We start from the raw sequence: 6,000 nt of genomic DNA on the forward strand, positions 1-6,000 counted from the left end.
TGAGATGTCCAAGTGGAATGCTTAGCCTCTCAGCAGTTAATCAAAGCTCTCACTCTCATTAAACACACCTAAGAGGCATTCGTTATTCTCATTAATGATCTAATGTTAATTCGAGTGTGCCAGCCTTCCAGGGAGGATAGAGATCACTGAAGCTTTAGACAAAGGACAGAGGCAACACACAGTTCGTGGTGCTTTGTGTATCTGAAATTTTAGGACATGAGGGGCAATTTGAAATCTGTGTCAGAGGTGACACGACTGTTTACTCTGTTGTGTCGGAAATACCCACCCTCATGTCTGGCTAACATGGCAGAACCACATGAAGCAACTGCCACAGGCCCCACTCAGGCCCGTGCTTTGCAGACGGGTTGCACAGAGCCCTGGGTCAGGTTCTGAGGGCTGTTTATTGACACGAGTCTATAACCCACCCTGGGACTCAGAGTAGGTCCCTAAGACTATCTGAGGTCTCCTTGGGGACAGAGGATGCTCAAGAGAGATGAGGTATCAGAGCCGTGGCACTAACTAGCTTCTATCAGAGCAGTCCATTTCACTTATTTTTGAATGATATTCCATTAATAGCTTCATTTTAAAAATTTCTAACACTAAAATTTATAAGAATAGTGTGTCTGGCTTTTTAAAAAATATCTTTCAGGTCTCAGCTTTATTATCCCCTGTTCAGAGAGATGTTTTCTGACCCTCTACCCACCCAAGATGTCTTTACCTTAGAATTCTCTTTATTACTTTCCTATACTTTACTACAGGGGTTTCCCTGATGGTTTAGATGGTGAAGAATCTGCCTGCAATGTGGGAGACCTGGGTTCTATCACTGTGTTGGGAAGATCCCCTGGGGAAGGGCCTGGCAACCCACTCCAGTATTCTTGCCTAGAGAATCCCATGGACAGAGGAGCCAGGTGGGCTACAGTCCACGGGGTTGCAGAGTCAGACACGACTGAGCCACTAAGCACAGCACACATACTTTACTACGAGCTTAATTACTTGGGGCTGGTTTTTTGCACACTGTCTGTCTCCTGTGTAGAATGGCAGCTCTGTTAGCACAGGTGTTTCTTAACCTCCTTGATATTAGCTATATCCTTTCTGTGGTGCCTGACACATAGTAAATGCTCAATAAATATGCCATGAAGAACTGAATGAAGCACCAAGTGTATGATGAAAAGCGATAACAACTGTGCACCGCAGGACTCAGGCATGCTTGATTATGTCTGGAAGAACAGAACGGGGGATTCTCTTCTCCCCCACGGATCTGTCTGCACACAGAGATGAGAGAGCATCCTAGGTAACACCCAGTGTACAGAGAAAATGAAGTTAAAGCCCTGAGGTTTGGTGCAGTTTCTGCCCATTCACACACTTGTTCCTCAGCTTCTAGGTCTTCTTTCTGTAAGATCTCAGATGTGTGCGCACACATGTGACACTTGGAACTAAACTTTTGAGACAGCCAAACCAAAGTATTTTTTTCAGTGACAGTACAGCCTGAGATCAAAGCATTATCAGATAAGGAATAAGGAGAACAAATGCTAGAGACTGGGAAAACACATTTGTTAGCAACCAATGAACTTGGCTATCTGCTGGCTGGAGTAGCAGCTCTGGTTTCACGTTGAAACAGGTTGGGGTGAGATAAAGGGAGCGAGAGTCTTCTCCCCGGGCTCCCAGACCCTTCTTGCTGCCTCCAATGAGCACACAGACTCAGAAAGGGAACAGACCCGAAGATGTCTCTGGGTGCTCCTGACTCTGTGTGGAATCTTATGATCCTTATTTTACAGGTACCAATAGTGGGCTTGACAGAAACAAGTGGGGGTAAACAGATGCTAATTTATGAACTTACAAGTGATGATGCTCCCTGAGAGACAACCCTGCCAATTCAGGCTGGGCTCCTTTAAAGTACTTAACTCTGATAGTGTTTGTTTGTTTGTTTGTTTGTTTCCTTAAATTAAAAAAGGATTTTGTGTTTTTTTTTACCAAATGTGTACCACCCTGCCCTTTTTTTCTGCAAGAATTGTTCCTTTGCTACCATTATTCTCTTCAATTCACTTAGTCTTTTTAGTTCTTTGAGCAGCTCTGACTAATCAAATAATCTATCCTACCAAGAAAGATGAGTGGAAACTGACCTTGAAGTTTGATTAATTTCCAAACTAACCATGAAGGATTTTAAAAAATCAAGGACCTAAATTAACCTATGGGAAACCAAATGGTGCTTCTCAAATCCCATCAGTGAATGAGCGTTATGAATAATTGATCACCTGTATGGTTAATTATTCCCAAGTGAATGGTGTCCAACTGCAGAGTTTACATAAAGCATCCAATTAGAGTGTATAAGTTTGGTGGATGGGTTGGTGAGCAATAACTTGTCAAAGGCAAATAAAGCTCCCATCCCTCCCCCACCATGAGGCCACTTACTGGCATCAAACTGCAAGTACTAAGAGGTAGGACCCAGACTTCAATTTGTTAAAACAAAGCAGAACAAAAAATAACCCATCACCACCCATGAACCAAGAGGCTGAGTATTAATTTAGTGAAGCATTTAGAAATATTAAGAAATGGAAGTAAGAATAGGGTACTAAATAAAATTTTTACATAGGAAAATGGAAAATACATCTGATGATATGCTGCTACTGCTAAGTCGCTTCAGTCATGTCCGACTGTGTGTGACCCCATAGACAGCAGCCCACCAGGCTCCCCTGTCCCTGGGATTCTCCAGGCAAGAACACTGGAGTGGGTTGCCATTTCCTTCTTCAATGCATGAAAGTGAAAAGTGAAAGTGAAGTCTCTCAGTCGTGTCTGACTCCTAGCGACACCACGGACTGCAGCCTAGCAGGCTCCTCCGTCCATGGGATTTTCCAGGCAAGAGCACCGGAGTGGGGTGCCATTGCCTTCTCCCTGATGATATGAGTAGCTTGTAAAATGCCCTATGGGAAATGGTTCCTCTGTATTTTCTTTCCTTGCTGACTTTTCAAGGTAAAAGATATTATCTTAATACAAAGAAAAAATGCACACAATTTGAAACACGAGAATAATAATAATGTGAAGATTATAAAACTCAGTCTGAGTTATGACACTGGAAAGCTGCATAATTCTCTGGCTGGACCTCTGATGTCCAAACTCTTTCCCATGATTTTTGGGAATTCCCAGAGCTCATGTCCTCCCAGTCTTTCCACCTCCAGATCCTATGCACACATATTGTGTTCTTGCGTCATCTCATGCGACACTCAGTTCTTTGGCTGTTTTCACACACACACAAAAATCCTCATATTAATGACTTCATGAGTTTGGTTGATATTAGTACAGCTAATATCTAGCTTTTCTCAGACTCCAATTACTATTCCAAGTCCCCTTTCGGTCTCACTTTCTCTATTCTTGCTGTTCCTTTAGGATTAAAAATGAGAAAATGCCTCATGAGATGAGTTTAGTAATCATTCTTTATAACAAGTTATCGTGAGTATTTAAAAAAGATAGAATATAAAGTAATATAAAATAACTATGCTTTCCTTAAGAGGAATTTCCTTAAGAGTCCCTTGGATAGCAAGGAGATCAAATCGGTCAATCCTAAAGGAAATCAACCCTGAATATTCATTGGAAGGATTCATGCTGAAGCTCCAATACTTTGGTCACCTGATGCAAAGAGCTGACTCATTTGAAAAGACCCTAATGCTGGAAAAGATTGAAGGCAGGAGGAGAAAGGGACGACAGAAGATGAGATGGTTGGATGGTATCATTGACCGGATGGACATGAGTCTGAGCAAACTCTGGGAGATAGAGAAGGTCAGCGAAGCCCGGTGTGCTGTATTTCATGGGGTCGCAAGGAGTTGAACATAACTTTGTGACTGAACAACAAGAGAAATCAAAAAATCCTTTGCTCCTCATGATAATACTTACACAAAATATATCCCAATGTTATATACCAGTTTATACAATGAGCTTGTTATAAATTATTTTTTATAAAACTCTAATTAACTTTTGCCTCCTTTTAGACATTCCTTAAAAGTACTTCTATTAATTCATTCATCCAATGAACAAGAATATAGAAAATAGTAGTTATTGCCCATTTCCCTCTTCTTGTGTCTATAACTATCACCAGAAATATATCAGAGTGTCCATTTTCCTGGACACTGAAAAATATTTCAAAACATTTTGAAAATCAAAGATGAAAATTATAGCTTATAGTGCTCTCAATGGGTATATCTTCGAGTCCTAGTGAGACAGAACACTTGAATATACGCTCAGTTATCTCTGTTTCTGCCTCTAAAAATTGCCTGTTCATATGCTTTACTCATTTTAATTGAGTTTTCACGTTTCCTATTGATTTACAATAATTCTAACCAATAAATACCATTCATCTTTTCAGATGTTCTCAGTTTATTATTTAGTTTTTAATGTTGATTTTATTTGAGTTGCTTCCTATAGCAATAAGCAGAAGACCTTTTTTATCCTCAAACTGTGCCAATGTTTAGCCACATCTGCCCCTTCTGCTGCTGCTAAGTCGCTTCAGTCATGTCCGACTCTGTGTGACCCCATAGATAGCAGCTCACCAGGCTCCCCCGTCCCTGGGATTCTCCAGGCAAGAACACTGGAGTGGGCTGCCATTTCCTTCTCCAATGCATGAAAGTGGAAAGTGAAAGTAAAGTCTCGAAGTCGTGTCCGACTCTTAGCGACCCTATGGACTGCAGCCCACCAGGCTTCCCCGTCCCTGGGATTTTCCAGGCGAGAGCACTGGAGTGGGTTGCCGTTGCCTTCTCCACATTTGCCCCTAGTAGTTTCATTTAATCCATGAGATTATATATTTGTGTATTATTTAATTAAAAATAAAATTAAAACAAATATGTTCATTATATCCTTCGCTCCTTCTCAGAATGTTAAGCAGATGTTGATTTATAGTGATTCATTTTATAGGCTAACCAGACAAGAAGAACAGATATTGTTACAGTATTCGGAGACTGTTACAAATGTTTTATTTCTCTCCATTTATTCATGGATTTCTTTATGTCTTCCAGTAAAATTGTATACTTTTTGTATAAAATCATTATAAATCTTGCATATTATCTTTAAGTTTATTCTTACATCTTTATATCTCTATTGTTATTGTTAAGGGTCTCTTTTCCCCACAATGTTTTCTAACAAGTTGCTTATTATAGAAAATCTATTCATGCATAATTAGAGCTCTTTTAATTTCTAATTATGTTTGGTTGAATCTACTTGTTCAGGAAGATAATCATATCACTTCCTGACTGTCTATCATAATTTAACATCTCTGCTGCTGCTGCTAAGTCGCTTCAGTCGTGTCCGACTCTGTGTGACCCCATTGACGGCAGCCCACCAGGCTCCCCTGTCCCTGGGATTCTCCAGGCAAGAACACTGGAGTGGATTGCCATTTCCTTCTCCAGTGCATGCAAGTGAAGAGTGAAAGTGAAGTCGCTCAGTCGTGTCCTACTCTTAGTGACCCCATGGACTGCAGACTACCAGGCTCCTCCGTCCATGGGATTGTCCAGGCAAGAGTACTGGAGTGGGGTACCATTAACATCTCTATGACTCAGTTTCTCCTAATCTTTAAAGACAAAGTGCCCACCTGACAGCCGTGCTGTGTTGATTGAGGGAGTCAATATCTATAAAGCTCTTACCCCTGTGCTCAGCACATAGAAAACACCATAGAAGCCGGTTGTGGTGGTGGTTGTTGACATTGTTGCTATTATATTTCTTGGTGGGTTTCAGCATCCAGCACTCTTCTCAGTGTTTTGTTGTTTTTTTTTTTTTTAGGATCAAAATGTGCCACTTCATATTCATTCTTTTCTAATCAAAAATTATTAGGACAATCTGACTAAGATTCCCTTCACTTTGCTCAGGCAGTCATTGCCCTTGCGCTCATGCAGTCACCAGATTATTGCTCCGTCTCCCACGTGTATCTTTCTCCCACCACATCTTAAATGATCTCCACTCCTCCACTGTTGCCAGGCTCCACAGGCAACTCTCCCCTCTTTTATTTTGGTCACTTCAGTC

Source organism: Bos mutus, chromosome 12 (genome assembly GCF_027580195.1).
Source record: "Bos mutus isolate GX-2022 chromosome 12, NWIPB_WYAK_1.1, whole genome shotgun sequence".
NCBI lineage: Eukaryota > Metazoa > Chordata > Mammalia > Artiodactyla > Bovidae > Bos > Bos mutus.